Source organism: Phacochoerus africanus, chromosome 11 (genome assembly GCF_016906955.1).
Source record: "Phacochoerus africanus isolate WHEZ1 chromosome 11, ROS_Pafr_v1, whole genome shotgun sequence".
Classification (NCBI taxonomy): Eukaryota; Metazoa; Chordata; class Mammalia; order Artiodactyla; family Suidae; genus Phacochoerus; species Phacochoerus africanus.
In genome coordinates, this window is record NC_062554.1 from 17,613,109 (window position 1) to 17,638,516 (window position 25,408).

The 25,408-nt window shown below is 43.3% G+C and overlaps 1 protein-coding gene and 1 pseudogene across 6 annotated transcripts in view; both read right to left on the reverse strand.

Annotated features, from left to right (window-relative positions):
- Window positions 1-25,408, reverse strand: part of DLG2 (discs large MAGUK scaffold protein 2) — a 1,194,846-nt gene that overhangs the window by 351,581 nt on the left and 817,857 nt on the right. The gene's annotated exons all lie outside the window — the stretch shown is intronic.
- LOC125111273 (L-lactate dehydrogenase A-like 6B) lies at window positions 818-1,639 on the reverse strand (annotated as a pseudogene).

Sequence of the window (25,408 nt, forward strand, 5' to 3'; positions counted from 1 at the left end):
ACAATAAACACCTACCTCATAGATTCTTTTGAACCAAATGGCAGGTACATATATATAGAAGATAAGTGCTCATACATTGGAGGCACCAAAAACACCTCCTTTGATGCAATTTCTTAGGATTGTAGAAAAATAAGTATCATCTGACATCTGGATGCTAAATAAAAGAGCTGGAGGGCTAAATAAACGGGGAGGCACGCTACCCACTTTCCTGTTTCCAGCTTTTAGGGTTTCAGGCTTATTTACAGGTTTAACATATACAGTCCCATACCTACTGTCTCTTCTTCAATAGCTTCAGGATGTAGCTTTAAAAAGCTTGAGTGTTTGAGGTCCTTCTGAAGTTCTTAGGTGGTTTCTGCACCTTTTTTTTTTTTTAAATTTTCAAGGGGTTTCATTGTCAAGGGACAGCTTTCCCTTTATAAGGTCTGTCATACCATTCCCTCCCAGGGCTCCTGGGATACTGAGGAGCACTTCTCCCGTAGAGGTCCTTCATGATGGTGAAAACTGGATGTGCTCTTCCATGAGCCTTCCAGATCCTTTGGGTGAAATCAGCGACAGTGAGGCTGGTGGCCCGAGAAGTAGCTAACCCTTGAACACTGTGGGGGTGAGGGGCCCTAGCACTCTGTGAAGCTGAAAATCCACCTACAGCAAACGGTCAGGCCCTCCATATAGGTAGTTCCTCCTTATCCATGGTTTTGCATCCAAGGATTCAATCTGCTGTGTGTAGATAGTGTAATACTGCAGTATTTACTAGTGGAAAAAATTCACGTACGAGTGGACCTGCAAAGTTCAAACCCATGTTGTTCTGGGGTCACCTGTACTACCTCTGCATTCTAATAATCTCACAGGCATTGAACATTTTCCCACGCTCATGATCTTCATCCGTTCCTATATCTGATTCAGATCCTTCAGGGGGCCACCAGCAATGTGAACTCCAACCCCACAGGAACACTTGAGTCTCCAAGCTCTCCATCATCCACCCATGACAGCTTTTCGAGTGGATCTCAAGGTTCTGCCCCGTCAAGGAAGGGAAATTGGGCAATGCCCAGGTTACAGCCACATCTCATAACACAGTGCTGGGGAAATTCATTCAACTGCCAGGCTATGTAAGATATTCACCGGTTTAGAAACAAGAATCAGTTTGCCATGGGGACTGCATTGGGTAGTATGGGAAATCATTAACGGTAGTCTGGTTTCAACAGATTAAGGGATGTGTCTCCTTTTTCCTGGTGTGTACCTGCCATGATAATCATTAAGCTGGAGTTTGCAGTGACAAGATAATCTTGCTGGAAACAACAGTGGGCATTTTCATAAAATGACTGCCATGTTTAAGATCTATGGTCTCACTCTCCTGTTTGCCTCTGTCAACATCCACCAAGGCAAATTCATCTCTCAAGCCTTAGAAAGAAATGGTGAAGGCACAGCCCATGTCGACTGATTCAGTTCCTATAACGGAGAATTTATTCTGATGAATGACCTCCTTGGAAGTAAAATTCATTATAAATTCATGGGCAAAGGGGGCGAAGGGCAGCGGGCTGCCTGCTGCCTGCAGGGGACACTAAGCCATCCCTAGGTGAAGAAAATCTGTCCCTGCAGTGCCCACTCTCCAGCTGGCCCTTAGGGCTCCCTGGGACCAGCTCATGTCTGCTTACGCAAGAGGTGGAGGAAGCGACGGGAGACTGGCTCATTGAGTGGGAAGCAGGAAGTCTCTGAAAATTTAACATCCCCCTCATCTTGTTACTGTGCAGGGCCATGCCCACCACGTGGGGTGCAGGGTGGTGGTGGGGAGACCTCCACCAGGACCTCATTCAGGCTTACGGAAGGACTTCTCCCATCTGCTCAAATTAAGGCAGTCAAGGGGCTTCTTCTCTAGCAAGGGAATCCTGGAGTGACTGTTTCACGAACCCATGTTGGCTTCCATATTTTCCATGTGTAATAAGCCAACCCAGGTCCCTGGAATTACTCATTTTCTATTTGTAGTGTGGATGCCAAGTCATGCCCACACTTTCTGATTCCAGAGCCAAGAAGCTTAAGCATCTCTACGTCGAACGCCATCTCCCCTGATCTCACTTTTTTCAAGATATCCCGGTTTCTCTTTCGCCCTCTAACATATCTTGTACGTTCATCCTCTTGTGCTGCTTCTTGATTCCTTCAGAAACATGCAGCAACTAGAATGGAACATATAACCCTAGGAAGGGTCTAATCAATGTGAAGGCCAGAAGCTTGTTCCCTTTCTCAGTGCCAGCATCATATTTCTGTGAATACATTCTAGGTAAATGTTTTGACATCATCATCAGATGGCTATCTTTGGCTATCTTATTTTTATTTTATTTTTTTTTTGCCTTTTGTCTTTTTAGGGCTGCACCTGAGGCGCATGGAGATTCCTAGGCTAGAGGGTCAAATCGGAGCTGTAACTGCTAGCCTATGCCACAGCCACAGCAACGCAGGATTCGAGACTCATCTTTGACCTGCACAGCTCATGGCAACGCCAGATCCTTAACCCACTGAACGAGGCCAGGACTGAACCCACGTCCTTATGGATGCTAGTTGGGTTCGTTAACCACTGAACCATGACAGGAATACCCAGATGGCTATCTTGAGGTCACCTAAAGCCACAAGATCACCAGCTAAGGAGCTGCTGCCATATGTCTCCTTTCTAAATAGGTGCAATTAATTTTGAGAACTGTATTCTTCCAGACTGTCTGCCTTACAAGGACAGACAGTCCTTGTGTGTGTATGCGTGGTAAATGTAAGCACTCAACAGGTATTTAAAGTAGTTTGCTTTCTCATGGATACTTAACTAGATTAGCACCTCTTGAACCTCAGTTGTTGTTTTCATTGGAAAATGGGAAAAGAATATATTCTCTGCCAATGCTGTGGGAGGTTGAAATGAGATAATGTGCAAAATGTGAGATGATGTTATTATCTCAGATAATCTAGGTTTTAATATCACATCAGAAAGGTAATTATAACTTGCTAAACCCATAATCACAGAAACTAAAGGCTTTAACTATCCCAAACATAAGATCATCTGTCCAGATTTTAACAAGGAATATATGTTAATAATTCTTTTTTTCCTTTAAAAAGATGTTTTGGGTTGGCTTTCATGCCCTCTAGTGGTTGGTAAATGGAAGACATAACTACAATTTTTACAATTATATTTTTAAGATGCTAGGCACAGTCTTAAGACATTCTTCAAATACTGTTGGGTTACACGCATTCCTGTCAGCGGTAATCCTTAAGGAGTCAATGTATAGGGACCGTGTCTAACATTGTATCCAGCACAATATGGATATACAATGCCATGCATTATTTTACTAGGTCTTCACTCAGAATCTATCAACTTAAAAATAATCAACTTTAGGGAGTTTCCTTCATGGCTCAGTGGTTCACGAACCTGACTAGGATCCATGGAGATGCAGGTTCGATCCCTGGCCAGGCTCAGTGGGTTAAGGATCCGGCATTGCTGTGAGCAGCGGTGTAGCTTGCAGATGCAGCAAGGATCTGGTGTTGCTGTGGCTGCTGGCAGCTGTAGCTCCGATGGATCCCTAGGCTGGGAACCTCCATATGCCAGGGGTGTGGCCTTAAAAAGCAAAAAAAAAAAAAAAGTTAACTTCATTCTTTCACGAAATATTTATAGGAGAGCTATCACGTGTCAGGCAAACAAGAGAGATGTGGTCCTGGCTTACAATCTAGGGAGGAAAATGAAGCGTCAAATATGTCATCACATGTTAGCGGGGTAAGTGCTGCAATAGGGCGAGTACTGGGTAAATGAGTCCATTAAGGGGATTCCCAGCCTGGGGGCACTTCTGTGTGCGTGTTGAGAGGCTGGGGTGGAGATCGTGAAAGAGGTGTCTAGAGAGTGTAACAAGTAATCCGAGATCTAAAGGATGAGTAGAAGAGAGTTATTCAGGAGAAAGGGAGGAGAGGGGAGAGGGTTTGAAGGATTAAATAAGGGCAGACAATGGAGGGAGAAGGGGGTTTTAGAGATGAGGCTGGACAAGCTAAAAAAAAGCTGTACTGAGGAATTTTGGCTTTATATTCATGGTTAAACGATAACCAGTAGACTCTGAAAAAGCATGAAGGCGTGCCTTTGACTTTTCAGGTTTTTTTTTTTTGTTTTTGTTTGTTTTGCTTTTTTAAGGGCTGTACCTGTGGCACATGGAAGTTCCCAGGCTAGGGACTGAATTGGACCTGCAGCTGCCAGCCACAACCACAGCCACAACAACGTGGATCTAAGCTGTGTGTGCCGGCTATACTACAGCTCATGGCAGCACTGGATCCTTAACCTACTGAGGATGCCAGGGATTGAACTGCATCTTCACGGATACTAGTCGGGCTCATTTCCACTGAGCCACAACGGGAACTCCCAACTTTTCAGTTTTTAAAAATTATGATTATTTAGAGGAAAATCTTTAGTTATTAGTCATAGATTAATTGTTTGAAACCTTCAGCACCTTTCAAATACATACATTCCTAGAATGTAGGAGCTGGAAGGGACTTCTGACATCCTGAATTTCCATCCTCTCACTGTGCAGGGGTTGGAAGGAGGGGGACGGTCAGGGGGCATTGAGGGGCTGCCTTGGGAGCTATTCACTTTTTCCACCCTAGCCTAGTGTCCAAATTCCTCAGTCCAGGTCAGAGGCCTGGCAAGTCTCCTACATCTCCTGGCTTGCTGATTTGGATTCTTCAGAATTCTCAGGCACCCCCAGCTTTTCACCTCTGCACTGGATTTGATGCTCTTCCTTTGTGGTCTGATGAAAAGGTGGTTTGTCTTACACTCTCAGGGAGGGTCTCAGGGGCCTCTCATTTCTCAGGAATCACCCATCAGACTCTCAGGGAGGGTCTCAGGGGCCTCTCATTTCTCAGGAATCACCCATCAGGCTTTGCCTCCTCTATGAAGTTCCCCTGTCTCTCTGTACTTTTCTTCACTCTGTGTGACCGACTCATGCTTCTCTTAGACTACAAAGAGTCTTGTGGACATGACACATGGCTTAGGGTTCAGCACATCCTGGAGAACAAGGTCACACAGGCCCTGACAACCTCTATCAAGTTTCCTAGACACAGGGATTGGTGGGGAAATGAAGGGAGTGGGATGTCATATTTCCTAACAGAAGCTTTAAGTGGATGTCGGTAAGGGAATGAAAGAGTATTACCTTCATAGTACGTATCAGATCTTTTTCTCAGGGGAATGAAAATGAGTTTAGAAAATACAATGATGAGCTACATTAGGTGAAAGGAGCTGTCTTTTTAATGAGAAATGACCATGAATTGGAAGGTAATATGAGATTAGAGAAGCAAGGTCTGGAAGTGGAGGGGTGGGGGAACGGCTGGGAAGAGAGAAAGCTGGGCGGCATGGGCGAGTGCCCTAAAGATTTTAAAACCAGAGGTCTATGATGCTTGTTTTAAAATGCTACATGTTTGATGCAAACATGGCCATCTTTTTGAACTGTAAGCACTGTCTAGAACATAAAGGAGATGCTAACAAACACTCTGTAATATTTGTTCTTGATACAGAGAGTGCGCTTTTCTGTGATGTCTAACTAACATCACTAACTACCTCATACCCATTTATGCTGATCACGGAGGTGGATTAAAAAAATGAAAGAAAAATAGAGTTTCTGCTCTCTTGAATCCCGTCATAAATCTGTGGGAATGATAAAAATACATGACAAATTGGTCACAATTTAGTGCAGTTTCTGCTGCACATGCAATCCAAGAGATACAGGCAATAAATGCTTCTACAGTTTGCATCCCAGCCTTGTTTTCAGCGGGGTCCATCAGGAACATTTCCCTTCAGGGTAGATTTTGAACAGAGCAAAAATACCAAGCAGTTAAATTATATGGGAGATTAACTATTGGCCCTTCACTGACCCCTCTTTTTCTCTCCTTCAAGCATGAGAATCATCGATCAGTTGATGTTCAAGAAGGAGCAATCTTTTTCATTTTGAGCTTTTCTCAAGCAATCTTGGCTCAACAGGGCTCCTGGCTGATTTCTCGGTGCTTTGTTACTTTGAAAAATGGTACTCTCAATAAAAAGAGAAAAAAAAAAAAGGCAACAAAGCCATAAATGTTACTTTCATATTTTAATTCACTTTTTATTCTCTGAATTATACTTCAAAAGCCTAGCATTAGAAACAATTTTAATACAAATAAAATCAATGGTACAAAACCTCAGCAAACAGGCCAGACGTCACTGGTCTATGCAAAATCTTTTACTGCCATCTTGTGGAATCTCAGGGAATAACCCCAGTCGCTGTGTTACTCGTATCTTGGAGTACTGGCCAGGGCCATAGGCCACAGTATATGAAAATAATTGAGAGAATGTATAAGAGAAGCTAAATATCCAGGTTACCATTTAATTTTATCATTTTGGAGGCACTATTTAATTTCTCTGTGGCTCAGTTTCTTTGTGAAAAGTGAGTATTATACATAAGGGTGCATCCCTTTTCTGTGTCAAGATCGCTTTGAAACTTAAAACCATAAAATCCCTTTGTAAATCATAAAGCAACTATCCAGGAACAGTGGCTTATCCTCCTTGTTATCATGTAGTACTACTAGACTGATGATACCTAAGCATTCTGCTTTTAACAAGGTCAAGGTGATTCAGACTGAGTATCAGACCTCATTCTGAAAGCTATTTGTTCTCAGTACATGAAAATAGAGTAGCAGGAAAAAAGTGTCTAAGAAAAGAGAGGCTGGAGTTCCCATTGTGGCACAGTGGTAACAAACCCAACTAGTATCCATGAGGATGTGGATTCAATCCCTGGCCTCACTCAGTGGATTAAAGGATCTGGCATTTCTGTGAGCTGTGGTGTAGGCTGCAGACACGGCTCAAATCTAGTGTTGCTGTGGCTGTGGTGTAGGCCAGCATCTGTAGCTCCGATTCAACCCCTAGCCTGGGGAACCTCCATATGCCATGGGTGTGGCCTTAAAAAAAAGAGAGAGACCACATATCCAGGTTTTCATTTCATTGTATCGCTTTGGATGCCCTATTTGACTTCTCTGGCTTTCAGAGTGATTTGTCTTATCCTTGGAGATCTCAGGACAAGAGGTGCTCCCAACAAAAAGGAACCCTGGAGGCTGTTTCTCCAGAAGCCTCTATGGGGCCTGGGGACTGCAGAAAGGGGGTCTTTTCTTTTTCCTGCTTTGCTGATGTGCAGGTGGGTCCTGACATTCCAAAAGCACAGCGGATATGCAGTCTGGAAAGAGCTTCTTCCAGAATAAACAATGCTACCCTTGGGGTACCCTCCACCGATCCATACCTCAGTCATTCTCTTAGAAGCTCTGCATCTTGCTTTTCTCTCTTTCAAACAACAATTCCCCTGGAGAACTGAGGCAATATGTTGGCTCACAGGTGGCAGAGGCAACTTCAAAAAATCATCTGAGATTTCAGGGAAAGACCTGGAATAAACCTTTAAAGGCTTTCCCTTCTCCTCAGGGAATATTTCTTCAAGTGCTTTCATTCACTAAAATATCCGCCCCTCACAAACGCTTCTGTGTGCCTAGCACTGGGTTAGACCCTGCGATGCAGCTGCAATCAAGACTCACCACCATCCTCAAGGAACTCACAATCCGTTAAGGAAAATATTCATGAAGACAAGATCAAAAGGAGAACACAGGATGTCACTGAAACATGGAGACAGAGGGTTGGGAAAGGGGAAGCCTTTTCTTCCTATTTCTGAGTCCTACTTATGGGACTTCAGTAGGCCCTTTGGTTCTGCCTCCTTCCTATTCAATAAATTTCTCCCTCCTCTGAACTCTTGACGTTCTTAACTAGAATAACTAATTCATCTCAAGTGCCTTGCCTAGTTAGTTCTTACCAAACCCGTCTCTAGTCTCACTTCTCTACCTGGAATTTGATTTTAATAATTAAAATGACATTTATAATTGATAATCACATTATGATTTCAAACATTACTTTTATTCTTTCCTTTCTTTCTTTCTTTCTTTTTTTCTTTTTGCTTTTTAGGGCTGTACCCACGGCATATGGAGGTTCCCAGGCTGGGGCTGAATCAGAGCTACAGCTGCTGGCCTATACCACAACCACAGCAAAGCCAGATCTGAGCTGTGTCTGTGACCTGCACCATAGCTCACGGCAATGCCGGATCCTTAGCCCACTGAGCAAGGCCAGGGATTGAACCCGCAACCTCATGGCTTCTAGTTGGATTCATTTCTACTGCACCACAATGGGAACTCCTATTCTTTCTTTTCTGATAGTTAAAAAAAAAATAGTTTAATTAAAAACATGATCTAAGCATTTACTATATGTAAGGAATTCAGGTTTTAGACATTCTCAGCCTTCAGTTTTTGGACATAATTTCAGAACATAAACTCCCCCCCACCAACCTCCACCTGGTTTCAAAATGGGAATTTCCATGGGGACAGTGTGAAACAGCATTTTCTACAGGTGAACAATTTTATCACCTGGAGCAGTTGGAGCATCTGTCTGGCTTTGTTCCCTTCTCCTGCCCAAGAGTCTCTTCATCTCCCCTGCATCCTCTTGCAGTTCCTTTGCCCCTTCACATGGTCTTACTTAGGAATTTGTCTTCATCCTCTTTGCTCCTATCTCTCTAGCCTGGAGGCCCTGGAGGGCAAAGATGCTGTTATTTAACTCTCTATTCCTGAGGCCTGGCTTGTCGAGATCTTCAGAGCTGTCTCAGAGGGGTTCCATTCCCATTCTGGACGTGCCTCTCCTCTCCTTTCCAGCAGCCTGCATGAGTCAGGCGGGTGCCCTGACTTACACACCAGCTGGGAAGTTCACACGTCATGACCGTGATTTCTTCTGCTTCAGCTCCTGCAGTTGTTAATGCTCCGAACCTGGGCAGAAGTTAGAAAGCTGAGCAAGGGCCAAAGCTGCCCTTGGGACTTTGGGGAGGTAGAAAGAGAGAAGTCCAGTGTGCCCGGGCAGAGTGCTGCTGAGGGGGTGCTCATTGACCCCCTCACGTGTCAGTCACAAGGACAGTTACTGTATGTCTTGAAGTGAATGGTGGTGGCGGGAATAGTAACAATGATGCTGGTGAGGAAGACAAGGGGATACTTGATACCAAGGAATTCACTATTGTTGACTTTAAACAACACCACAGCAGGACGAGAAGCCTGAAACAAGGTGGTTGTTCCTTTCTATCATATCAGCCGAGCATTATAGCCATGCTCTTGTCCTATATCTCCTCTCGGTTATTACCCGTGAAGGCGGGGGTCAAGGTCTTATTTGCCTCTCTCCTCCCTACAGCACCTAGCATAGCACTTGACAGTCATGTTTTCATTACCGAGCACTTATGAAGCGCCAGGTCCTGTTCAGGCTCTGGGAACACAGCAATTAATAAAACGGATCACTAGGAGATACTGAATAAATCAAAGAATTAAAAAATAAGAATTGCAGTCATGTACACGAAACATTTTCCACCTCTTCCCCTCCTCCCATCTCTCTTTCTCTAAATATGTATATATGCATATATATTCACATGTATATGTATGTGAACTGATAAATAAAACAGCAATTTTCCCCTTTCTACTAGATCATTCCCACCAACATATAAACACTGTTATAAAAACAAACTCTATCGTCCAGTGACCATCCTAATTCATTCCCCTTTTCAGCAAAACTCAGAGGAGGTATCTGTACTCATTGTCCTTAATTTCTCTCCTTTTATTACCATCAAAATCTGCCTCATGCAGATTCCCATCCCACTGCACCACAGAAACGACTTTTTCATTCCATCAGTAAGTTCCACACTATTAAATTCCGCAGTTAATTTTCAGTCCCCATCTTAATGTGACTCACCAACCATGTTTTTAAAGCAGTTGATTCCACTCTCTGGAAATACTCTCTGATCTTAGCTCCCAGGGTCCCACTTGACTTCTTCCTACTGTACTGGCTGCTCCTTTCAGTTCCCTGTGCTGGCTCTTCCTCTCCTCCCTGAGGATGGCCTTGGCACACACCAGTGCTCAGTCTGTCTCTACCTCCGTGACCTTCTCCACCTGTAGGAGCATCTCTTTTCAACTACCAGTATCTCTGTGTCATTTTCAGTAAGCAACTTACTTGGACAACCCTGGCATCATCCTTCACATCTTCCTGTCTCTCTTACCCCACATCTGATCTTTTAGGAAATCTGTTAATGGTCCCTTCTCAACCTATCCAGAATCATTCCTCACCTCCTCCACTTCCGCCACCACTGTCCATCCTCCATATGCTCTCGAATGCGGATGGATAATCCAGGCAGATTCCTAGCTTGCCTCCTGCTTCCAGCTTGTCCCTGGATATCTGTGGTCAAACAGCAGCCAGAGTGATCCTCTTACAATGTAGGTGAAATCATGTCCTGCCACTGTGCTCATGATCCTCCTATAGCTCTTCCTTCTCTCAGAGGAAAACAAAGCTCTTACAGAGGCCATGGGTCTGTGTTCTCTATGACCAATCCATGAATTCTCTGTTCTCACCTCCTACCTCTCTCCTCTGCCTCCAGTCCCATCGAAGTGGCTTCCTCAAATACACAAGGTAAGCAACTTACACGGAGCTCTTTCTTTTGGAATTGCCTCAGAGATCTGCAGGGCCCACTTTCCCTCTCTTGACTCTTTCCTAAAACGTCCTCTGAGTGACATCTATCCTGACCGCCCGACTTAAACTTTCAACTCCTCTCTCAGCACCCATTAGAATGTGAGAATGTGAGGTGGCAGTTTTCTTTATTTTCTTTTCCTTTTCTTTCTTCCTTCCTTCCTTCCTTCCTTCCTTCCTTCCTTCCTTCCTTCCTTCCTTCCTTCCTTCCTTCCTTCCTTTCTTTCTTTCTTTCTTTCTTTCTTTCTTTCTTTCTTTCTTTCTTTCTTTCTTTCTTTCTTTCTTTCTTTCTTTCTTTCTATCTTTCTTTCTTTCCTCTTTCTCCCTTCCTTCCTTCCTTTCTTTGTACTTATATTCCTAGCATTTACAGTAGTGCCTTGCATATAGTGTCTGTTGAATAAACTTGTTGCATGAATGAATAAATGGTCAGTACTCATTAGGCTCTGGGCCAATGGCTTAAATATATTATTTTACGTAATGGTCATAACCAGGCTGATAGGGGTTAGCATCCCTGTTTTACAGATAAGGAAATTAGTGTCCTAAGAGATTATACTGATCAAGCTCATAAAGCTGGGAAGTAGTGGGATGTGAGATTTGAATTCGTCTGAATTTCAAGGTCAGCCTTTCTCGACTCCCACTTGTTGCCTCTCTAGGCTTAGTTACCTTACAACCCAGCTGTACATCAGTGAATATGTGGCCTGATTCTCATGTTTATATGTTTACTTTGATCTTAATGGCAGACCGTTCTCCCGTCTACAGCTTGTCACTTCTAAGCCATGGTTATGTGTGTTCGTACTGTGTGTAGCTGCTCACACCCCAAAACAATGAGAAGGAAAGGCTTTTCGTTTTCTCCCATGCCCAACCCCCTTCCAAACACCCACTGGAAAAGCTTACACCCAGCCTCTGTGCCTTTGCCTACACTGTTCCTTCCAGCTGGAATGTTTGCCTTTCTTAATTCATGGCAACAAATGTCCCTGAGCAGCATAGGGCTTTAGGCACTGGGGCCACTGTCCCTTCCCTCAAGAAGTTCTTGGGCTCTATCTGGAAGAAACAGACAGGAGAATAAATAATTCACCTACTCTGTGCCAGGGACTTCCTTAGAGGAAGAACCACAGCACTGTAGGGCTCTGCCTGTTTATGGTGGGGAGGGAAGGCTTTGAGGGGAGGAGGCTGCCCAGGAAATCATGCCCCTCCCATCTGTCTAACTGCAGGGCCCTCTGCTGCTTCTGCACTTCTTTCAGAGTGTGTCACACAAAGTGTTACATGGCTGCTCTCTAAAGCTGTGAAGTAAGGATGCGTGGGTGGGTGGGTGTGCCTGCATGTGTGCATATATGTACATGTGCTCTGTACACTGCTGGGCCCATAAAGGCCATCCATAAATGCACCTTAATTGGCGGAAAGGTCAATGGAATTCTCTCCCTCCTGCCTTTAGAACCTTTCGACATAGATATAGTGACAAAGAGAAGAGTATTAGGTAGTGTGTGTGTGGGGGGGGGGTATAGGGAGAACGTGGATGCTCAGACCATCCCACTGGATGCCCAGTGGGAACCCCCAGCAGCGCTACAGCCAGGATTGCTTGTCACTGGAAATAGATGGTGGTTCTCCTCAGATGACTAATTCCTACCTGTCTTTAAGATACAACCCACTATTAATTTTCCTGGAAATCTTCCCTGGATTTCCCAAGAGAGTAATTCAGCAAGCCCTTTGTGGTCAATCCTGGAGAGAAGACTTTGAATTGAGTGTGAGAAAAGGCAAGGGGAGAGAGGTATTTATTGTGTACATCTAGGGGTAGATATTTCACATGGTCTGATTTCTATTATCCTACTGGGTAAAATTCTGAGACTCAGGAAGTTTATATAACTTGACCAAGACCACACAGTGAGTAAAAGGTGAAGCTGGAGCTGGACCCTAGGACTACCTGAGTGTTGTTTTTCTTTCTTTCTTTCTTTTTTTTTTTTTACTTTTTAGGGCCATACCCTTGGCATATGGAAGTTCCCAGGCTAGGGGTCAAATCAGAACTGCAACTGCCGGCCCACACCACAGCCACAGCAAAGTGGGATCTGAGCCATGTATGCAACCTACACCACAGTCCGTGGCAACACTGGATCCCTGACCCACTGAACAAGGCCAGGGATTGAACCTACCTCCTCATAGATACTAGTCAGATTCCTTTCCATTGTGCCACATCGGGAAATCCTGACTGACTTTTAAGTCAATATTTTTTTCACCTTCCATACCAACCTCACAAACTTTATCAACTCTAAATATGCTTTTTCCCTGTGAGATATTGTGAATTATTATAAGAAATATGTTCTTGGCCTTTGTTCCCAGTTCTGGCACAGAGCTCCTAAAACCCTTCGGATTTCCTAAGTGAAGAGAGACAAAGGTGTCTTTTGTATGTTAATGAGGTGACTTTTGGACTCAATCTAAAGATGGGGGCTGGTTGCCAGAAAAACCAACCTTGCTGGAACTTTCTTCACACCCCCAAAGACCTCCTGGGAGAGGAGAAGAGCTGGAGATTGAGTTCAGTTACTTATGGCCAAAGATTTAATTGACTATGCCCAAGTAATGGGGCCTCCATGCAGACTTACAAGGAGAGGGTCTGGAGAGCTTCCAGGCTATTGAACACGCAGGGATGTGGGGGTGTCGCGCCTAGAGAGGGCAAGGAAGCTCTGCGCCTTTCCCCGCCTCCCTTGCCCTGGGCTTCGCTTCCATCTGGCTGTTCCGGAGTTACAGCCTTTTATAATAAACTGGCGATCTGGGAAACAGAATGTTTCTCAGAGTTCTGTGAGCTGCTCTAGCAAATCAACTGAGCCCAAGGAAGGCGTCATTGGAACCTACAATCTACTGCTGGTCCATCATGTGGTCAGAAGCACAGAAACCTGGCCTTGCAACTTGCTTCTGAAGTAGTGGGGTGGGGCTGGGACCGTCTTATAGGACTGGGCCCTTAGTGTGTGGAATCTGATGCTATCTCCAGGTGGGTAGTGTCAGAACGGAGCTGCACTGCAGGACACCCAGCTGGTGTCAGGGAATTGTTGGTGTGGGGAGCACCTGACCCCACCTGTACACATATCCGCAGGTTGAAGTTGGTGACCAGAACCTCTGCCTTGCTTAAAGCCTTTCCGCCAATTTCTGCCGCCCTTTTGATTCCCCTTTAAGGCCTTGACAGGCATAGGAGATGCCTCCTGTATGCAGATCTCCCCAAATTCCCTCTCACTCCCTCTTTCGGAAGCACCTCACACAGGGTGTGCTCTCCCTGCTTTCCGGGCCAGTGGACAGGCTGATCTCTGCTTCACTTTCCTTTCTTGCCCTCCCTCCCACCCCCGCCCTGCCCCAGTCTGGCTCTACTTGCTACGTCTTTCAGAAACTGAGTTAAGACATCTGTCCCTCAGATCTTTCTGGTCCCCTGATCCTTCTGGCCCCCCCCTGTATATTCCCCAGCACCTGCGGCTCCCCATTGGTAGCACACTCAGATATCAAATTTGCAAATTCCATGAGGGAAAGAAAGGGCCCATCCTAGTCACCACTGTATCTCTAACCCCTGGCCCTGTGTCTTGTTCAGGGCAGGACAATATATTTTTAATGTTTTTCTACCTATATGTTCCTTATATGTCTTCTCTGTGATTTCCTCTATTTTTCCTTTCTCAACCAAAGCAAGAATAATAGAATTGGAGGCCATGACCCATTTGATTCGATCCTCATCTTTCTCAAAGACTAAAATGTGGATTCAGTACAAAAGAACTGATGATTCATTTATTCATTTATTAGACGGTGTCTGTAGCTGTTTAATAGAGCAATACAGACTTTTCAAGACAAGGTGCATCAGTTTGTGAATCCCTTTATCTCAGGAAGGCATTTTTAATGACTCTGGGACATGACATGCTGGAAACAGAAAAGCACCACTAGGAATAAAGTCCATGGTCCACAGACCTTGGCAGAGTAGATATCCTGTCCTTACCTGAGTCTCTTGTTGATGTGGTCATGGAGCAGAATTAGGGAAGGCACTGCCAGCTGCCCAAATGCAGGCCTAGCCCTCTCATTGGAGGCCTTGCTCTCTCCAGAGAGCATTTCTCTATTATTATTATTATTTTCTTTTTACAGCCATACCTGTGGTATATGGAAGTTCTCAGGCTAGGGGTTGAATCAGAACTGCAGCTGCAGACCCACGCTGCAGCCACAACAATGCAGGATCGGGGCCACATCTACGACCTACACCACAGCTTGCCTCAATGCTGGATCCTTAAGCCACTGAATGAGGCCAGGGATCGAACGTCTGGTTCTTAACCCACTGAACCACAAGGGAAACTTCTATTGTTTAAGAAACTATCATGTTTCTCAAGACCTTAGATATGAAAAATTCCTCATATAGAATTCAGTGAGCCAAATGATCTCGGATGGCCATTTATCATTGGGCTGCTCTGTGTCCAAATACCTTCTTATCTTGGAGCAGGAATCCAAGACAGGAAGGAAGCACAGTCTCAGCCACATTGGAAAGGGGGAGGGGTCAGAGATTCCTTTTCCTCACCCATCAGCAACTAGAGCCTAGACAGGTCGAGCAGATATTCCTCTTGGGAACTTGGAATTCCCACACTAAGGTGTCAGCTACATGGGGAGAGAAAGAGAGAGAGAGAGAGAGAGAGAGAGAGAGAGAGAGAGAGAGAGAGAGAGAGAGAGAGAGATTTTTTCACATCCCCTCCAGCAATGTGGCTTAGCTGTAAGTAGCCTGCGGTAATGACCTCAAGGGCAGCAGAATAGACTGACTGTCAGCAGAATTTCTTTCCTGCTCTGAGCCTGGCTCCCCAGCCTGCCTGGTATTCACTGAGCTATATTATTTCTCCAGTAGATTCTATTTCCACTTAAGCCACCCAGATGTCGTTGTCTGGAGTTCAGAACTCTGGCAGGTGAATCCACCATCTGAGCTTCCCTTGGCGCATCTCCCTTGTAGTCCGCATTGCAGGCAAGGAAGCTGGTTGTGGCAGAAGGAGACCTATGCCTGGAGTCTAACCAGCTTCAAGTTAGAAAATCGCTGAACTCTTCCTGTATAAGAGGGCAAAGTGATTCTCCTCCTCCTCATCTTGAAGGGATGCTCTGAGAATCCGGCGAGATAATGTGCACAGTAAGGGACTTTGTGCACAGAAATGGTGATGCAGATGTCACGGTTATTAGGGGTTAGCTGGCCAAACAGGTTGGAGGCAAAACAAGTGGGAGCTGAAAATCGGTCCACTTTCGGATGCAGGTCTCTCCTTCCTCACCACTTGAGATATCTCTGCAAGTCTTCCCTTTTATCGGGGCTCAGCTGTGAGAGAGCATTTCAATGGTGGCATGGGAAAGACTCAGGATCCAGGGTTAGTTCACCCTTTGAGGCTTGTAGAGGGACTCGTTATCACTTAAACATCTTTGGTGGAAGAAGAGGATATCTTGTAAACAGATTTTAAACAGCGTTTATGTAGCATTTAATATGTAATAGGATACTTATTCAATATTGGTCTGATCTATGGGGGTTCTTTGATTTGGAATATATTCCATTGGCTGGAAAGCTAACCACGTCAAGATATTCTAAATCTTCAGGGCAGAAGGGGTTCTTAGGGCCAAGGGCGCAAATGAATACAAGTGAGAGGAGCCCTGCAATTATTCCCAGCTGCCTTCAGAGAAGTGAGCAAGGATGGGTCTTTCACTCATTGATTCACCTTTCGCCCAGTAGCTGCGTTCTTTGTTACTCAGTGGGATACAGGGATGCTAAGCCACGGTCCTTGCCCTCAGGGGAAGCTTCAGAGGATGTATATGTGGCTTTTAAGTCTCCTCACCTTTAGAATCTATGTGTCCTATGGCTTCCTGTGATGGTTCATATTTCTCCTTGGAAATGCTTTATATTTCAGGCATTTATGTTCTTCTCACTAACTTGACTTAGAGAGCAGATAGACTCAGACAAGCAAACTGCCAAGTTCGGTTTTCTTTCTGAAGGCTGGCATTACAGAAAAGTATGGCGTTGAAATGAGAAGCTGTAGTGGTTCAGAAGCCACTGTCATTGCTGATTATCTGTATGATCTTGGGCAAATCACTGAATTTCTCTGAGCCTTCAACCCAACAAGGTTTCTGTTAGGATTTAGTGAAATCATATTGCAGTATCCAGCACCACATTTGGGGCTAAGCAAATACTCACAGGTATTAAGCATTTTATCCCTAATTCTCTACTGTTCCTGACTCTTTGGGGTCCTCTTGTTGAGAAGCTTTTCCTGCAGGAGCCTTCCCACGTTTCTCAAGCTGGGCAATGGTAGCTGCTTCTTTGTGCCCATGTGGTCCCCAGAATTTACCATAAACACCTCCCGTGTTATTTTGGAAATAACCTAGTTGTGTGTTTTTCTGTCCTTGTGAGGCTGTACATTCACGAAGGACACAAGTGCTCAGTCGTTTTTGCCACTTAGTGAATGCTTAGGAAATGTTTGAGGATTGTTTTTGTGCAAACGGGTTAATAAACTGCATGTAAAGAATATCCTTTCTCTAATGCTCTGTGTGTCCCCTCTGATCTGCACTGTTGTTTGAGGATGATCTTTCTAGATTGAGGAGGCTATTTCCTCAGTCTTAGGTATTTGGGTTGCACCCTCTCTACACCATCCCCTGAGCTCTGCAAATTATTTTATTTATTTTGCTTTGCTTTACCTTAGTTTACTTTACCCTACTTTTTTTTTTGTTTTTGTTTTTGTTTTGCTTTGCTTCTTAGGGCTGTACCAGCAGCATATGGAAGTTTTCAGGCTAGGAGCTGAATTGGAGCTACCGTGCTGGCCTACGCCGCAGCCACAGCAATGCGGGCTCCAAGCTGTGTCTTTGCTCTACACCACAGCTCATGGCAATGCTAGATCTTTAACCCATTGAGCGAGGCCAGGGATCAAACCCTCATCCTCATGGATACTAGTCAGATTTGTTTCTGCTGAGCCATGATGGGAACTCCTGCAAATAATACTTTAATATGAAAATGTTTATTTCTCCTAAATAAAACACCTGCATGAGTTTTTCCGGAGATTAGTTTCAGGAAGAATTTCTAAAAGTATGTTCGGTTAGATAGTAACTCATACTCCAGAGGGAAAAAATGCCCTTTAATTAAGATTAGATGTTTTAATAACATTTTTTTGTTGTTCTTTATTTGATCATGAACTTTTTTTTTTTCCTTCATGGAGAATTTCACACATCTGGTGTTATGTAGCACACTTTTCTAGAACTATCACTTTGAGAAAAGCTGGAACTGATATCACTGAACTGAATTCAGACTTTTGAAGTCGGCTTAAAGCTGAATCCTTGAGTAGATGTCCTTTGGGTTGTCTATCTGAGATCTGATTTCACATGTTTCCCAATGTATTATTTTTGCAGCATGATTACAAGTTGTGATTTTATATATACTATATATATATATATCCACTATATATGTGTGTGTATACACACACACACACACACATGTTAATGACATTGAATAAACAATACTTAAACATGTATTAGAAAATAGCATTAACTATTAACTGGTAACTTTGCTTTCCTACTTTATGCCCATAAAGTTTATTACGTTTATTCATTTGACAGGTATTATTAGCTGGAGTCTATGTCAGATAATGGGGGTGCTTTCTAAGTGGAGCCTGGGGTAATCCATGAGTTCTCTGGTCCCCTTTAGATAATAGAAGGCCCTGGTTCACTCTAAGTTCCTTTGCAGAGAAAATTCAGTACCTGCACAGGCCCCTGGAGGGAGTCCCACACCCATCAACCTGGCCATTCTTTTGTTAAAACAAGGCAGCTGTTCTGTGTGGATTATCAGTAGATAACTGCTGTCCTGAGCCCTCTCGAGTGGCCTCCAAGACCTCCCCTCCCCACAATCCTTCAGCTGCAGCTGTGTGGTCATTCATTGTGCTAAGTCGTATGTGCTAAGCTGGTAAGTATTTGGAACACTACCCTTGACTGGAGGGAAAGAAAAAGCCAGGGTGGCCAGCGTGTAAGTGAGAGGAGGGAAGTGGTGTATACAAGACCAGCAAGGCAGGCAGGGGCCTTGCAGGCCATGTCAAGAATTTTGGACTCTGGAGTTCCCTGGTGGCTCAATGGATTGAGGATCTAGCATTGCCACTGCAGTGGCTCAGGTTGCTGCTGTGGTGGGAGTTTGATCCCTGGCCCAGATGCAGTAGGTATAGCCAAAAATAAAAAGTTCTGGATTCTACCTTAAGAACAACAGAAAGCTCCTGAAAAGTTTTAAGAAAAGGGGAGAAAATGACATGATCAGATATGCTTTTTGAAAGACTTGCTCTTCCCAAAGCCTGGAAGTTTGTATGTGATGGGGGATGTGTGTGCATCCTGGACAATTTATAGGAAAAAAGGATTTATAGGGCAGAGCTAGGCCCTGCTGAATCCCTACCCTTTGAGGAGTGGGCCAGGGGTCAGGTTAGATGGTGGGGCTCTGAAGCTGAGGCTGAGCAAAAGTCACTTCCCTGGACATAACATTATTATTATTATTATTATTATTTTTTGAGGTGGTCCCTGAGCAGGAAAGCTCTGGGTGCTGCACTACGTTGATTGGAAAGACAAATCCAGTAAGATGGGGAGAAGTCTGACTGGGTTTCAAAATTGAGAGGCAAAGCCAGAGCCTGAAAAGTCAGTGAATCTAGACAGAGTGAGGTTCAGCAGAGAAAGCAATGCCTGGAACAGGCACACAGGTTCAGGGAGGAGGCCTCCCTTTGCATCGTTTCTGGCTCAGAAACCTGAATTTAACTGAATTTAACTGGGTTAAGGCTCAAAAACCTGAATTTAACTGGTCTGGGTTAAGGCAGGAAGTCTTCATCTTTTCAAAAACATCATCAGGTCTAGCTCAGTTAGCTTTCAATTGTAAGTTGTTTAATGGGGTCCTGGCTGACACAGGAACCTTGATGAGAAGAGGGGAGCAGTATGGGAATGCCCCCAAATTGCACACATTTTTCCTTTTATTGAAGTATGATTGATTTATAAGGTATCAAGTACACAAAGTATCTATGTTCTTCAGATTATTTTCTACTATGGGTTTAAAAGATATTGGATAAAAGATATCGGACATAGCTCCCTATGCTATAAGTAGGTCCTTGTTGTTTATTTTATGCAGAGCAGGATGTATCTGTTAATTCCAAATTCCCAATAACCCACCTCCCCCATCTTTTGTGTCATGTCTTTTAAGCAAATACTGTTTCTTTCAGCAAAATGGTAAGACAGGCCCTTGGTCTACCCACAGTCTTGGGGGAAGATGTGACATCATCGTTAACCAAGATGCAGATGTAGAATCATCTCTGTTAGGAAATCTATCCTGCTGTGTTTAAACTAGTGTTGGTCTCTGAGTCTTGTTGCCCTTCTTTGGTTGGGGGTGGTGGAGAGGACTGAAGCTCAATCAGAAAAAAAAAAAAAAACAATAAAAAACAAAAAACAAAAAACAAAACACTCTCAGGCCAGGAGAACCAGAGCGTGGGCTTTCCCCTGAGGGAAGGGTGGAAGTTTCTGGAGTCTGAGCAACACCAAGAGGATGACAGGAGAGAAACTAGATGTACTTTGAGACTTCGTAAAATTTCCAGTTTAGGCTACTGTGCTTTTGGAATCAAGGTTTTGGAAAAAGCAGCACAGAGCTGGGGAGGTGGTTCTTGACCCCCCTTGGCATAGTCCTCAGAGCCTCTCTGGAAGGTGGGTTTCAGGAGCCCTGAGAAACAGTCCCTTAAACAGACACTCTCAAGCACTGAGAATGATGAAAGCAAGGATCCTTCATGGGGCTGGGGCAGAGCTGGAGGGGAAGGACATGGCCCATATACCTGGACACTGGAAGGGATGGGGTTGGTAAGTTCCTAAGAGGACCTCCCAGGGAATCAGAAATAATTTGGGACTGCAGTTTATTTTTATTTTTGCAAGAGGCAGGAGGAGGGCTGGATTTTGGGTATAACACTAGAAGGGATTAAGAGTTGTCATTTGAGGTAACAATATAAGCGTGACTTTGTACCTCGGGATGCTGAAGAGTGTATAGTGTTTCCATTCCATGTGAGCAACTTGACAATAAGAATCTAGCCAATAAAGCCCTTCTCTTCTGCCTGCTCTAAACATGAAGATAGGAAGGAAACCTGGGAATTAATGAAACACCCAGGTGAGCTATGATTCATCTTCACTCTCACTAAACCCACAATGCAATTTCAACTTCAGTTTGAAAATTCTCCGTCATCTGCACAGCTGCAAGACATATTCCCAACCATGCGTCTTGGAACACAGTTTGTTAAATACTTTGGAATTGGCAAGTTCAGCTCGGATGATCTGTTTTAGACACCTGAGGACCGAACAAAACTAAAATCGCTGGGTGAGACAGGAAAGAATCTCTTTCCAGGGGTACTGCTTCTGAGTGCTCTGCTCAACATTTTTTATTTCATAACAAAGCACTGAAACAAATAAACAAACAAACAAAAACAGAAGCATTTGTCTTTCCCTCTGCAGAAAGAATGCCTGAGGAGGCTACTGCACTAGTTTTAACATGACTGCATGCCGTCTGCCCTAAATTCTCCTCCACAAATACCTCAAGAAGATGGTTCAATTACTGGAAAAGACTTTCCATAATAAATCCCTAAGAGATAGAATCCAAAAAGGAGAAATCAGAGAGAAAATCAGAGAGAAAAGATCACTCACAATGTGTGTATGGAATGTAGCCTCAGGTGATGATTTTTTTTTCTTTTTTCTTTTTTTTTTTTAGCATCTTAACTACTTTAGTTCTGTTGTTCAGCCAGGGAAGAGACATTTAGGATAAATTCCTGCAATGGAGCTTGGGAATCTTCATCTTCAGGTTACCAGACAATGTGTTTAGACAATATATGAACACTAGATGGCGCCAATAGTCTCAAAACGTTATGAAAAGCTAGTTGGCCTTCTTTACAAGCAAGTATGGCTACCTTGCAGGAAAACAGTCAATGATGGGAACCATAAACATATCTACTCAAGCATTTTCCACTACTTGTGTCCTTTGAGGTGCTCCTCATGCAATGGTTTGGTGGTCAAATAAATTTGGGAAAACAATATCCTTTCCGTCTCTAAGGAGGTTCCCAATACACACTGGTAAACTCATGTTTCGGAAAAGCTCTTCACTAGGGAACCCTTTCTCTCGGTAGCAACCTAATCCAATCCTGCTGTTCCAGAGTCCTGTGAACTCACTTTGGGAAATGCTCATCTAGTCCAAGCCCTGCCTCAGGGAAGAGCTCAAACTCTCTAAAAGAGGCTTTCCTTAGACATGGTTGTCTGACACACTTCAAAAAATATCAGATGGGTTCTTAAGGCAGAGTGGTTAATAGTATTTTTGTTTCATTTGTCTTGTTCTTTTCGTGGCCGCTCCTGTGGCATATGGAAGATCCCAGGCTGGGCATCGCACTAGAGGTGCAGCTGCTGGCCTATGCTGCAGCCATAGCAACAGGGGATCCAAGCTGCATCTGCAGCCCCCACTGCAGGCTGCAGCAATGCTGGATCCTTAACCCACTGACTGAGGTCTGGGATGGAACCTACATTCTCACGGATTCTGTGCTGGGTTCTCAACCTGCTGAGCCACAACAGGAACTCTAGAGTGGTTACTAGCAGTAGTATTGATTGAGTACCTGCAGTGTGACGTGCTATATTCTAAGTATTTTCTCTCCTCTCTTTCCTCAATATCTCTATCTACCTATGCACTCACACACGAAGATACATTGATATATACTTGGCCTTGGCTTTGCAGTTGGTTGAATCCATGAATGCAACATCTGTGGATATGGAGGGCCAACTGTATACGTCATACTATGCCATTTTATTTGTATTTATTTATTTATTTAGGCTGTGCCTGCAGCATGTGGAAGTTCTTAGGCCGGGCATCACACTTGAGCCAGAGCAGAAATTCAAGCCATAGCAGTGACAGCACCAAGTCCTCAACCACTAGGCCACCAGGCAGCTCCTACACCATTTTATATAAGTGATGTAAGAATAGCAGGTTTTAGTATACCTGATATGTTCTGGAACAAATCCCCTGTGGATACTAAGGACAACTCTATCTGCTTTCAGGCAGTGAGCATTTTGAGATCAGTTTACCTCATTCATCTTTGAGATTCCAATTCCTAGTACAGAACCTGGCGCATAGCAAGCCATTGGTATAATAATTTATCTAAGAAGAGTCTATTAGCTGTATAGAAGAGTAATTCTGGAAAATAGGAATGGAAATTACACCCCTGAATAAAAAAGTAATAGTCTATTATATGGCTTCCTTCTCGATGAAGATCAGTTGTGAGCAGAGATCTACCTTCCAGCCTTCTTCCCTGGCGATTCTATTTCTCTTCTCTAAACTTACTATGTTATTGTTGGCATAACTTATTTGCAAATTAATCTTATATGACTTATGAATCTACGTACTGAATTTTTATTTAGAACTTTTGTTCTTGTGTTTTCCAGGTAGGTGCAGTTTGTCCTTACCTGCCCAGGGCAAGCTGTAGGTACAAAATATTATTCTCTATATTCCATTGTTAATAATTCTATTGTGTCATTTTTCTTTCCACATTGTAATATTCTTTGAGCTTCTCAAGCCTATTTATGCTTTCCTTGCACTGTTAACCAGTGAAATGCTAATACTGAGATTTTAAGATAGCCACAGTTTATATAAACTTTCACAAGGTAAAAACGAGAACTGTTCCCTTTTCCTTTTCAATTGCAAAAAGCAGATGATATCTTCATTGATGAACTATCTTTGCAAATGTTTTACATAAGAGGATATTAAATTTGAACTTCAGAGATTGTTGTTATGTTCTAAAAATTGTAATCTCTAAGAAAACTATAATTCTGATTGGTTGCCTTGCTTACTATATGGTCCCAGCAATAATATTTAAATAGATACAGCTACTTCTAAAAGCAGAAATACTTGGGGGTTTTCCTGGTGGAGCCATAAAAAGGTTATTAGCTCATCCTTTTTTCTATGATATACATAGAGATTAAAACAAATAAAATACATGGATTAGAGTATTTCTCATTTAAACAGAGTTAGAAAGTCTAATATCTCTATGCCTCAGTTTATTCATCTTTCAAATGAGCATAATAAGGCATAGGACTCTTATAAAATTAGATTAGCTATGACTGTGGCTGACTCAAAGGCACCCTGTAAATATTATTATTTTTTTTTACAGTTCTGTATGCATCTGAGTGTGGTGTGCACACAGAGCTATGTGTACAAAGAAGGTGCAGAATGAAACCTCTGTCAAGGTTTTGAAGAGAGATTGTGTTCTTAGGAAAAAGAACACTGATTTGGGGTCAAGAAACCAGCTTTTGAGTTCAGTAGTGGTGGAACTCTGGCTAAATCATTTAGTCCTTCTGAATCCTTTTCCCCTGATGTGGAAAGTGAGAGTAATCATGACCTATCCTGACACCTAGAATTTCTTCGAAGATCCTCAGAATCAAGGCAGGCGAAAGCGCTTTGTGTCTGGGAAAGCTCTGTGACAATGCGAACGCTGACGGTGAGGAAATGACTGGGTGGTCCCCCAGCAGACAGATTTTGAGCCAGGATGAGGAAGCTATGTAAGTAGGTTCTGAAAAGAATTTTATACTCAGTCTCCTGGTCTACAGTGACTTTTTAAGGCATCACTGTTTTTATTCAGTATTTTTTCATCAATAAACATATTTTGGAGGGACTGCTAGGTACCAGGCACTGTGCTAAATGTTGAAGATCCAAAATCATAAGAGATACAGTATTTGCTTTCAGGGAGATTTTTGCAACTGAGTTGAAAAAAGACAGCAATGTTAACAAATATGGGCAGAGAGGTTTAATAATTTTTAAGCCTTTTAAGTTGTAATCTTATATATCAGTCAAATATAGAAGAAGTAGGTGGGGGCAAGTAGTTGAAAGCATGACACTGGATGGCAGAACAAAGGCCTGACATGGGACTGTGCACTATTTCTCTCATACTCATACCTCCAGACACCTGCTAGTTAATGAGCTCGCGGGAACCTGCATGTGTGGGAGAACCACAGAAACACAGGGCCATGCATGCAAACCACTGGACACTTTGCTCAGGTGATTGACTATGTTACACAGGTAAATTGTGTGTGCAGCGGTGGGAGGTGGAGTGATGGCTAGCAAATATAAGGTCACTTGGAAAATTCTAGCTATAAATCATAGCTATAAAGCGAAGACAGTTTTTCTCAGTACACAATGAAAACCACAAACTAAATGTTTCACTGAGTGATGAACCATAACCTCAGCCATAAAACTGGGTTCCTGATATAGTTTTCCTTTAGTATTTGCATGATAACCAAAATTCCAGTATGGCGATGAACAGTCACAATGGATTAAACTACTTCTCTTAGAATTTATCACAGGGAGGTAGCTTGGTGTCGTAGAAAGAAGCAGTCAATAGATAATAAAATAGAAGAAAGGACTTGGAGAAGAAAGGAGGAAGAAAAGAAAGATGGAAGGAAAGTTGGTTGGAAGGAAGGAGCAGAGGGAAGAAGGGGGTGGGTGTGATGGACATTAAAACTGAACATTTAAATTCCAGCTCGGACTCTCTCTAGTTGAGATGTTACTTAACCTCTCTGAACCCGATTCATGTGGCCACAGGGCAATACATTTCAGAGTGATCGTGAGAACTAAACATTACTTTTATAAAATGCCTGGTAAATAATAAGTGCTTATTAACTTGTTGCTAGGAATTCTTGTATTTAGGTAAATGGTTATGCTACCACTTATCAACGTCACCAAATTGTATATAGCATTATTTTATACATTATTCTTATGTAGTTATATGCAATGAACTATACGGATTACAAAGATGCAGTTTTTAGAGTATAGTGATGGATTTGAAAAAAATTTGGCATTATGAAAAATAAGTAGTATACCTA